The sequence below is a fragment of the Oratosquilla oratoria genome, chromosome 19, assembly GCF_046742065.1.
Source record: "Oratosquilla oratoria isolate Oo_2021 chromosome 19, ASM4674206v1, whole genome shotgun sequence".
Taxonomy (NCBI): Eukaryota; Metazoa; Arthropoda; class Malacostraca; order Stomatopoda; family Squillidae; genus Oratosquilla; species Oratosquilla oratoria.
Window position 1 is genome coordinate 61,548,538 of NC_134795.1, and position 12,500 is coordinate 61,561,037.

At 40.7% G+C, this 12,500-nt stretch overlaps 1 protein-coding gene across 1 annotated transcript in view; it reads right to left on the reverse strand.

The window, feature by feature from the left end:
• Positions 1-12,500, reverse strand: part of LOC143035947 (uncharacterized) — a 379,540-nt gene that overhangs the window by 300,243 nt on the left and 66,797 nt on the right. The window lies entirely within an intron of this gene.

Sequence of the window (12,500 nt, forward strand, 5' to 3'; positions counted from 1 at the left end):
TTATTCCACAACTGACTAAAATCGTCTGTCGAAAGACATTACAAATCGAGGAAAGTGAAGAAGAAGAAGACGAAGACGAAGAAAGCTGGACAAAAACTGAACGAAAATATCTGAAAAAGAAAACTAAAGGAATCGGCTTATGAAACAATTTATGAAAATATAAATCGGTATCAGATGAATGGTAGCACATCTTGATTTTTTTTTTTTTTTTTTTAGTTTTTTTTTTTTATGACGCGAAATATGTCAGACCTTTTTTCCTGCCCCCCCCCCCCGCTTGTTGAAATACTTTCCAACCCGATCCTTTTGTGAACCAAACATAAAACGGAATTCTAAAGATGGAAGGATGAGCAAATTCTCTTTTACACAAAGGAACATCGGATAGAAAGAAAGAGCGAAACAAAAAGATTCGAATCGTGAGCACAGCGCTCTAACCCTTAGGCCATCACAGCATCCTCAACAGCTTCGCTTTCAGTGTGTGTGTGTGTGTGTGTTTGTGTGTGTGTGTGTGTGTGTGTGTGTGTGTGTGTGTGTGTGTGTGTGTGTGTGTGTGTGTGTGTGTGTGTGTGTGTGTAAGTAACCACTAGGAAAAGTGAATTAACGAAGCAGAGCGCTTTCGTATAATTACATCTTCAGTGCTGATACATAGGAGGAATTACTTACGCATTTGTGAACACACGTTCCTAGTGTTATTATATATACACACACACACACACACACATATATATATGCAAAATAAGTCCGTAAACACACGTGATAATACTTACAGAAACCACTTTGAAAATAAAAGAAATGAATACCAAACGTTTTAGTCTATTCGAGACTTTGGTCACTTTCGGTATTCTTTGTACCCTGATGATGTCTTGAATGGACGAAAACGTTTGGTATTAATTTATTTTATTGTCCAAGTGGTTTCTGCATATATATATATATAATATATATATATATATATATATATATATATATATATATATATATATATAATTTTTTTTTTTTTTTTGCCAAGTACATGAACGGAATTGCGTGGCGCCAAACATGCCAAAGGAGTACATACCACCCAGCAGGGATGAGGTTCATTGACATTAAATTATCCTTTTCTATCAAGATGTTGTCACAGGGATGAAACGTTAACTATGAGAAAAAAGACAAAAACGAACAAAAAGTTTGTTGGCAATCCATCTAGACTCGATTCTGCATGAACAAGACACAAAGATTGTATGCAGTGCAGACAGAACACATACACACACATGCACACACACACACACACACACATATACATACGCACACATGCACATATACAACTACACACACACGTACACATGCACACACATACACACACGTACACATACGTACACATACATACACATACACACACATCGCATACGTAAACATGCACGTACACACCCACATACGCACACACACACACCCACATACGCACACACACACACCCACATACGCACACGCACACACCCACATACGCACACACACACACACACACACACACATACGCACACACACACTCACACATCACATACGTAAACATACACGCACACACACACACACACACACACACACACACACACACACACACACACACACACACACACACACTCACATATACGCACACCCACACATACACACCCACATATACGCACACCCACACATACACACCCACATATATACACACCCACATACATATACACACATATACATACACCACACACACACACACACACACACACACACACACACACACACACACACACACACACACACACACACACACAAAACACAGAGCAAACAAACAACGAGAGTAATGTGTTGCTATAATATTCTGAGCTTCATCCGGCGATACCAACGACCCTAATTACCCTCCTCCTCTCCTCTAGCATCCCCTCCGTCCTCTTCAGTCCCGTCCCTAACGCCCTAGAGCCCTTACCCCTTAACCCCTTAAACACCTAAAACCCTAAACACCCCATACCCACCCCCTCCCCCTCTCCCTCCTCCTACTCTTTTTTTGTCTATTCTTGTTGTCAGTTTTATCCTGACTTTTACACATTCTCTTTCTCCTCCTACTCATCTTCCTGTTCCTCCTCCTCCCCCTCGTTCCCCTCCTCACCTCCTCCCACTCCTCCCCCACTCCCTCCCGCAACCCAGCATCCTCCTCGTCTTCCCACAACAGAAGTCAGAGGTTTCTGTATCTGTACATCTGAGTACCTGTCTTCGTGTCTGTTTGTCTGTTATCTACATGTCCGACAACGGGTATACATCTGGCCCTATACAGACTCTGCATTTACACACACTCCTTTACTGTCTGCCTGTTAGTATGTCTGCCTGTGTGTCTGCCTGTATCTCTGTCGCCTATGCGTTTATTTCTCTACCTTCATGTCTGCCTGTATGCCTATCTGCCTATATGTATATGTCTGCTTGCTTGTGTCTGTATGCTTTGTGTTTGTCACTGTTAACCTATCTGCCAATACTCAAATCTGCTTGACAGACTTGTCTATGTGTGTCTGTGTTTGTCTTTCTGTGTCCATTTCCTTACCGCTGTTTGCTTGTTTTTGTGTCTGTCTGTCTGTCTGCCTGTCTGTCTGTCTGTCTGTCAACCCACTTACCGTGATGTCCTCGGGTCACTGTGCGCTTGGTTTAACTTCCAAGAACCGCATCTTCCTACCAGTCCCCATTTGTCCAATACTTTTATCCATCGCCTCCACCCTCCTTAACCTCCCCCACCCACTCCCCCCTCTCCCTCTCACGCCCTCTCCTCTTTCCTCGTTGTCCACTCCGCCCACTACTACGCCCACCTCGTTTGTGTACAGTACTCATCCTCTTCTTTGTCTTCTTCTCTCTCCTCCTCTTCCTTCTCTTCCCCCGTCTCCTCCGCCTCCTTCCTTTTTTCTCCCCTTCCTTGTGTTGCTTATCAACAATGTTTACACTCCCCTTCCTCTTCTCCCTCTTCTTCCTCCCCCTCCCCTTCTTCCTCCCCCTCCTTTCTTCTATTCATCCTCTTCTTTCTCTTCCTCTCCTCCCTCCTCCTCCTTCCTTTTTTCTCCTCTTTCTTGTGTTGCTTATCAACAATATTTACACTCCCCCTCCTCTCCTCCCTCTTCCTCTCCTCCCTCCTCCTCTCCTCCCTCCTCTTCTCCTCCCTCCTCCTCCTCTTTTGTATCCCCCATCCTCTTCTTCTATTCATCTTCTTCCTCCTCCTCCTTCCCCCTTCTGCGTTTTTCTCCTCTCTTGAGGCTGCTGTTTCTCCCATTAAGCTTTACACTTTTTCCTTCTCATTTTCTTTCTTTTCCTTTCTCTTCACCTTCTTAATCCTCTTCCTCTCTTTTTCTTCATCTTTCCGTGATGCTGTTGCTTATACAGCCAATAATCATCCTTCCTCCTCTTCTTTTTCCCTCTTCTTCCTCCTTCTTTTCCTTCTCTTTATCTTCTTTCTCTTTTTCTTCCTCTTTCTTCTCCTTTTCCTTTCTCTCCTTCTCCTTCTCCTCTTCCTCTTTATCTTCCTCTTCTTTCCCCTCTTCCTTCCCTTCATCCTCCCTCTATTCCTTCCCCTCCTCCTCCTCCCTCTCTTTCTCCCCCTCTTCTTGTTCCTCCTATTCCTTTCTTTCTTCTCCCCCTTCTCCACCTCTTCCTCCCCTCTTCCTCTTTCTGCTCCTCTTCCTCCTTTCTTTCTCCTCTCCTTTCTTCACCTCTTCCCCCTTTTCCTCCCCTTCTTCCTGCACCTCTTCCTCTACCTGCTCCTCTTCCTCCTCTTCCTGCCTCTCTTCCTTCTCCTCCTCTTCCTTTCTTTCTCCTCCCCCTTCTCCACCTCTTCGCCCTTTTCCTGCCCTTCTTTCTCCTCCTCTTCCTCCTCCTCTTCCCTTCTTTCTCTTCCCCCTTTTCCTGCCCACCTTCCTGCACCTTTTCCTCTTCCTCTTCCTCTTCCTGCTCCTCCTTTTCCCTTCTTTCTCCTCCCCCTTCACCTCTTTGCCCTTTTCCTGCCCTTCTTCCTGATCTTCCTCCTCCTCCTCTTCCTCCTCCTCTTCCTCCTCCACTTAACCCCGCCCTCCCCCCTCTACTACTGCTGCTGTGTTGGTTGCTGTAATCGCTCTCCGCATTAATTAGGACGATACCGGAGGAGGCTCGTTATCGGCGGACCAAGTGCCTCTGCCTCGGTACCACAGCCACTACTACCGCTCCCTCCCGCTGGTCTGGTTACTGGTTACACTACTGTCACACGTCGCTGCTAACTGCCGTTAACACTTAACGACTTGGGGGATATCAGTTTACGAAACTCCGATGAGGAAAGCAGATGAGTTTTTTTTTTTTTTTTCTCCTCTTCTTCATAGCGTTTCCCTTATATGGTCATCGAAAATATACAATGGTATTTTTTTTAGCTTTTTCCTTATATGGTCATGAAAAATAGACAATGTTTTCTTTATATTTTTCCTTATATGGTCATGGTAAATAGACTATTATTTTTTATAGATTTTCCCTAATATGGTAATCGGAAATAGACAATGATTTTTTTTTTTTTTTTTTTTTTAGCTTTTCCCTAATATGGTCATTGATAAATAGACAATGATAAGGGGACATGTATAGATTACTTGCTCTAGATAGCTTCACACACCTTAGAGGTGGAGACTATATCTCTATTCTAGATTTTATTGCAATATTTCTCCCCTTTAGATGAGCTATGCATGGCGATATTTCAAACTATTATCTTTTTCTCTATCTTGACATTTTACCAGTTCAGTAATCCAATATGCATCGGATAATTGTTCCTGTTTCTTCCTGTCTGATCCAATTTTACAAAACTTCCTCTCATTTCTATGACAGCTTCCTCATCATTTCGATTCTTGGTTTCATGATTGATTTGCGGAGTAAAGGTCACCTCAAGGTCATACTTCGTCTGGGCCGTCTTGATTTCTTGATTGATTTGCGGAGTAAAGGTCACTTCAAGGTCATACTTGGTCAAGGCCGTCTTGATTTCTCGATTGATTTGCAAAGTAAAGGTTACCTCAAGGTCATACTTGGTCTGGGCCGTCTTGATTTCTTGATTGATTTACGGAGTAAAGGTCACCTCAAGGTCATACCTCGCCTGGGCCGTCTTCATTTCTTGACTGATTTGCGGAGTAAAGGTCGCCTCAAGGTCATACTTCGCCTGGGCCCTCTTGATTTCTTGGTTGATATGAGGAGTAAAGGTCACCTCGAGGTCATACTTGGTCTGGGCCGTCTTGATTTCTCGATTGATTTGCAGAGTAAAGGCCACCTCAAGGTCATACTTGGTCCGGGCCGTCTTGATTTCTTGATTAATTTGCAGAGTAAAGGTCACTTCAAGGTCATACTTGGTCTGGGTCGTCTTGATTTCTTGATTTGTGGATCACGTGTTGGACTCGTGATCGACAGCTATTTCCCTACCGAAAGAGAGCTCAGAGCTCATATGACCGATCTATGGGTAATGCTGTGACCTTATATGCACACACAATCCCCCGCCCACGTGAGTTGGAGTAACGACTCGCAGCGCAGCAATTCTGAAATTATTTCGGCCCTGGGCGGACCTCCGTAGTGGCAGCCGGGAACTCTACCAGCCGCGCCACGAGTCGTGTGTGTGTGTGTGTGTGTGTGTGTGTGTGTGTGTGTGTGTGTGTGTGTGTGTGTGTGTGTGTGTGTGTGTGTGTGTGTGTGTGTGTGTGTGTGTGTGTACTTGTGTGTGTACTTGTGTGTGTACCCAATTGATGCACACAGGAAAGAATCGACGCTTGTGAAGGTCCCGTCTCCTATTGTGTGCGTGCATGTGTACGCGTGCGTGCGTGCGTGCGTGCGTGCGTGCGTGCGTGCGTGGGCATAAGATAAACAGAGAGGAGATTTGGTTGATTGTGATTCGCATCTTCCTTTGCTGAATGAGAATCCATAAATTGTGTCGTCATCTTGATGAGACTCAAGCAGCCGTCACCGTTTCCGATACAGGCATATCCATCATTGTCTCCCCTTTGACACGTTCCCACCAATTCGTCCTTCATTGTGGTTATTTGCTGTTGTTGTTGTTGTTGTTGCTGTTGTTTGTTTTTGTTGTTTGTTGTTTGTTGTTGTTGTTGCACATCTTTGGGATCCTCTTTGCTTTTATCGTGGTTGTTTGTTGTTGTTGTTGTACATTTTTGGGGTCCTCTTTGTTTTCATCCTGGTTATTTGTTGTTGTCGTTCTTGTTGTTGTACATTTTTGGGGTCCTCTTTGCTTTCATTGTGGTTATTTGTTGTTGTTGTTGTTGTACATCTTTGGGATCCTCTTTGCTTTCATTGTGGTTATTTGTTATTGTTGTTGTTTTACATCTTTGGGATTCTCTTTGCTTTCATTAGGATTATTTGTTGTTGTTGTTGTCGTCGTTGTACATCTTTGGGATCCTCTTTGCTGCTGCTGCTGTCGTTGTTGTTGCTATGATTGTTTTTATTCTTTATTGTAATTCTCTTATTGTAGTTATTGTTATTGATATATATTTCTATTACTATTATCATTTTCATCATTATTACTTGTTATTACTTGTAACAATTATCAGCCCCAACCTCAACTTTTAACCAATCACCACACTTGTAAACAGAGTAAACCACCAATAGCTTGTATGGTGGTGGTAGTGGTGGTGGTGGTGGGGGGGGAGGTGTTGTTGTGTCTCTTAGCTGAATAAAGTCGCCTGACGACAGCTAAGACAACGTGTTAGGGTCGAAACAATATTCAGAAATTAGAAACATTGTAACTGGAACACCATACCCTAGGTACCATTATATAAAACACATCTTTTACAAAAAATAAATAAATAAATAAATAAATTAAATAATGATAAATGATAATGATAATGATATTCCACCAAGTTTTAATTATGTTTAAGTCAACTAAGAAAATGAATACAGTGATATAAGAGACGAGAGATAAAAGACATTTTTTCAGTACATACACATACCAAAGGCTTTTCCCCCCTTATAAGGGAGGTAGCCAAAAGACAAAGGCATGGAAACCACTCCCACCCATTCCATCCCCTACATACTCCACTCCCCTCTACCCTCTTTCATGCTACCTGTAGGCCCATAGGGGACACTCCTAAAAAAAAAAAGCATAACAGGGTCTAGGAGTTTATATATATTTTTAATAAATGAGAAAGAAAAATCTGAAACGATAAATCCACGTTACTGTCGATTTTCAAATCGGCAACATAAATTTACTTCACCATTCGTGAGAGGTCGCACCAGAAGCCGATATCGCTTCCAGAGGTCTTCCACAATGATCAAGATTCCATTGGATTATGAAAAAAATTGAATACTCTGGCAATTCAAAATCCCCAGCAATGTTTTCAAACTAGTCATTTCATTCATTGTCTTGTATATTCAGACAATGGAGAATTTGTGTTTTGCCTGGAGAATTTGTGTTTTGTCTGGAGAATTTGTGTTTTGTCTGGAGAATTTGTGTTTTGTCTGGAGAATGTGTGTTTTGTCTGGAGAATTTGTGTTTTGTCTGGAGAATTTGTGTTTTGTCTGGAGAATGTGTGTTCTGTCTGGAGAATTTGTGTTATGTCTGGAGAATTTGTGTTTTGTCTGGAGAATTTGTGAAGATGTGGAGCGTGGCTACAGTCGATGCCGTCACCTTTGCCCTATGTGCTTTGGAGACTTTTGGGACAGGTAACACTCGCTACTGGGAATCGAAAAGAAGTGCGGGACTCGAACCCATTACTAAGCGAATGCGAGATCGGCACGTTTCCAAGCGAACAGTCTTGAGCAGCGTTTCCCAACCAGGGTTCCCCGGAACCCATAGGTTCCGCAAAAGGTCCCTAAGGGTTCCGCGAGAACAAGTGAGATATGCTAATGCACTTTTGTTTTTTTATTTAATTTCATATACATAATATGATTAAACACGTACGACATATTCTTGGTTATTGTAATAATGTAATATAGACATCCTAGCTAACCTATTATTACAATGAAAATAAAATGAGAAAGATATGGTATATGTTTTTTTTTTTTTTTTTACAGGGGTTCCTTGAGACATGCAAATCATTTTAAGGGTTATGCAAGGGTTAAATAGGTTTGAGAAACGCTGGTCTGGAGAAAGCCACACCGAAAATTCTGTAACTGAAGTTTCCCCGATTTAAACAAATCCACAATATTTTTTGAGATGTGTCTCGTAGTGTATAACCTCAGTGTATCAGCCTGAGCTTCAGTGTACCCCACATCGATGCCAGGCAGCGGACAGTGCGATTGGGTACTGAAACAGTCGATTCTTTCAAACCCCGTCTTGATGGGTCCGCAAGAACTCGGTACCCATTGCCAATAACGACATTCCTAATTATTATGTTATTTACAACCATAACACTTCTAGTGACTTCAATAACCACGTGGAGTGATGTAGATGCCTTTCTAGGACGTTTAGTATCATCTTGAGGTGGTTATTGTTAAAAAGAATAATGTTATCGATAAATATATTTTGTGTATAGGTTCTTGAAAAACTCTCGACGCCCTTAAGGGGCATTTAGACGGCCAAACGGTTTGACAAATCAGGTTTGTCAAACAAGTGTTTGAAGTGATGTTTGACCGTGTGAATAGGGTATTTGGTTGTCAAACACGTTCGACAAACGTGTTTGACGATCAAATGCCCCATTCACACGGTCAAACATCACTTCAAACACTTGTCTGACAAACCGGGTTTGACAAACTGTTTGACCGTGTAGATGGCCCTTTAGACAACGCACGGAGCACCACCAAGCGAGCGCAGCAGAGTTATGGCAACACGCCATTTCTGCAGTGTCCCCTTAACGCATGTAGCATTGTTGTATACTTAAATTACTAATCTTAGTCAAACCTTTATATGTATCCATTATAATCAAATTATATATTGTAAATAATATTGCCACATACTAGGATGGCCCTTGTAATATAAGAAGCATCTATATGTAACATTATTGTATAACTTGTACAAAGTAATAAAATAGTGATTGTATATAATTTGTCATGGCGGACGGGAAATTCAATAATAGGTGCAAAAACTAACCACATAAGAGTCGTCGACGACTGGTCTGTGATATGTACTTAAATGTACTCGAGTACAAGTGTACTTTCTGAAAATAAACCCTCACAGAATTTAGATACTGCAGTGTGTGTACGAAGTGGCGAAAGTGGGATTTTGTTACATCCTTTGACTGACGAATATTCAACAAAATGAGTTACGTTTGGTCTGTTCAGTTTAACGTAGTTTGAATTCATTTAAGAATGAAATAACGTCATTCCCCTGAAGGCAAAAATTCGACAAAATAAAAATCATTACAAAGAAATATGAAAATGAGTTTAAAAACTCCTTTAGAATTAAATCAGGAAAATATCCATAAGGAATGATAAAAAGATAAACAATTAAAAAGATAAATAAAAAGATAAGTTGATGAATAAATGCAGGTAAAAGTAAAATGAAATAAAAGCTACAGAAAAACTAAAAGTAGAATTAAAAGTACATGTGTTTCTACTTGGATAGAAAAGAAAAAGAAAATATATTCTGCGCACTGAAAAGGGGGAAATGAAAACACGGCACAATTAAACTCCAGAATAAATAAAAAAAATAGATAAAAAAAAATGAAAAAAATTTGAAAAACCTCGGTTCTACGAAAGAAAAAACAGAAGGAAATAAAAGTTGTATGTCTCAACCTCAGAGGAAAAATGGAAGTGAAAAATAAAATCACAAAATAGGTAGAAGACGTAAAACAAGTCTGGGAATGAAAAGAGGAATAAGTACTTTCTAGCTCTCTTACTCTTGCTCTCTAAGTCTCGCTATTTTCTCTATATCTATATCTTTATCTCTATATCTCTTTATATCTCTCTCTCTCTCTATATATATATATATATATATATATATATAATATATATATATTTCTATATCATATACATCTCTCTGGCACACACGCACGCGCACACACACACACACACACACACGCACGCACGCACGCACGCAAAATCATACGTCAGAGACAAACAGGCAAGCAGATAGAGAGACAAACTGACAAAGACAGAGGGAGAGAAGATGAGAGAGTGAGAGCTAGGACGAAAACGAGACAGAAAAACAGAGATACAGTGAGAGAGAGAGAAAGAGAGATGGAGTTAAAGAGAAAGAGTTAAAGCGAGAGCGAGAGATGGGAAAAAAAGAGCGAGAGGAACATTGCTCCTCCCTTCGTGGGCAGCGGATCACGATGAAATATTCAGCCGACCCGACCCGACACCAAGTCTGTTCATCCCGGCAGGCAAATCGTAGTTACCTTTGTTTTGCTCTCTCTCTCTCTCTCTCTCTCTCTCTCTCTCTCTCTCTCTCTCTCTCTCTCTCTCTCTCTATCTATCTATATCTCTATCTATATCTCTATCTATATCTCTATCTCTATCTATATCTCTATCTCTATATCTATATCTCTATATGTATCTATCTATATCTCTATCTATATCTATCTATATCTATATCTATATACAATATAGTGTGTGTGCGTGCGTGTGTGTGTGTGTGTGTGTGTGTGTGTGTGTGTGTGTGTGTGTGTGTGTCTATGCATGTATAGGTTTATATATCTACCTCATTATCTCTATCTCAGTCTCTGTCTCTATATCTATCTACATCTCTATCTCTACCTTTTTTTTTGCCATTCTCTTTCTGTCTTCCTCCTCCTTCTTTTCTCTTTTTCTCTTTCTACTTCTTTCTTTCTCCTTCTCTTTTTCCTTCTTTTTTCTTTTCCCTCTCTCCCTTTCTTTCCATTCTCTCTCTCTCTCTCCCTCTCTCTCTCTCTCTATCTATCTATCTATCTATCTATCTATCTATCTATCTCTCTCTCTCTCTCTCTCTCTCTCTCTCTCTCTCTCTCTCTCTCTCTCTACTGTATATATACATATATATATAATATATCTCCACGCGCACCCCCCACGCACACACACACCCACACCCCCACACACACACCCACACCCACACCCACACACACACCCCACACCCACACACAAGACGTATTAGACGAGAGTGGACGGGAACAGACCGACAGCGGAGTAGAAAGGTAAGGGTTGATTTTTGATGGTGGTGGCGCTGCACAAGGTAGTGGTCGAACTGGAGAAGGTGGTGGTGGTGGTGGTGGTGGTGGAACTGGTGGTGGTGGAACTGGTGGTGGTGGAACTGGTGGTGGTGGAACTGGTGGTGGTGGAACTGGTGGTGGTGGAACTGGTGGTGGTGGAACTGGTGGTGGTGGAACTGGTGGTGGTGGAACTAGTGGTGGTGGAACTAGTGGTAGTGGTGGTAGCAATGGTGACGATGATGATGATGATGACCATGGCGATGATGATGATGATGTTCTTGTTATTTACGGTGGTGATGGTAGTGGTAGTGATATTTGTGAAAACGTTAATGATGATAATGACGGTGATGATAGTGGTGGTGGTGGTGATGATGATGGTGGCAGTACTATTGTTGGTAATGAAAATGATGGTGGTAGCAATGGTGATGATGACGATGATGATGATGACAATAATGATGATGACAGTGATGATGATGATAATGATGATAATAATGATGATGATTATGATGATGATGATGATAATGAAGATGTTTGTGGTGATGATGGTAGTGGTAATGATATTTGTGAAGACGTTAGTGATGATAATGACGGTGATGATGATGGTGGTGATGGCAGTGGCAGTACTATTGTTGGTAATGAAAATGATGGTGGTGGTATCAATGGTGATGGTAGTGGTAATGGTAGTGGTAATGATATTTGTGAAGACGTTAGTGATGAAAATGACGGTGATGATGATGATGGTGGTGATGGCAGTGGCAGTACTATTGTTGGTAATGAAAATGATGTTGGTGTTGGTCAAAGAAGGGGGCAGTACTCCCAGGTGGTAAAACTCATATTCGCAAAAGGGCTACAAAGGCTTCAACTTCGAGTCATTTGTTGATGAGGTACCAGATGGGCCCAACTTCTTACAAAGGATTACAAAGGAGGAGCATGCCGACAGGGGACCTTTTAGTCCATAACTAGGTCGTATGCAAAAAGAAAATAATGATAATAATAATAGTAGTAGTAATAATTAATAATAATAATAATAATGATAATAATAATATAATAATTAAATAATAATAATATGATAATAATAATTAATTAATGATAATAATAATATAATGATAATTAATTAATAATAATGATAATGCATACATATACCAAAGGTTTTTTCCTCCCTACACGGGAGGTAGACATAAATAAATATAATAATAAATAATGATAAATAAAACAAGTAAATAGATAAATAGGTAAAGTTAAACAATAAACAAGTAAACGGTAAACAATAATAAATTGACAGATAAAAATAATAAACGATAATCAAGCAAATAATAATAAACAAACAATAACAAACAAATGAATAATATATAATAAATGGCAGGCATTACAGCATCATTTGTTTCAAATTTCCTCGCTCTTTCTACAAAATAACATCCCACTTCACCAGAACTGTGTCTCCGATTAATATGT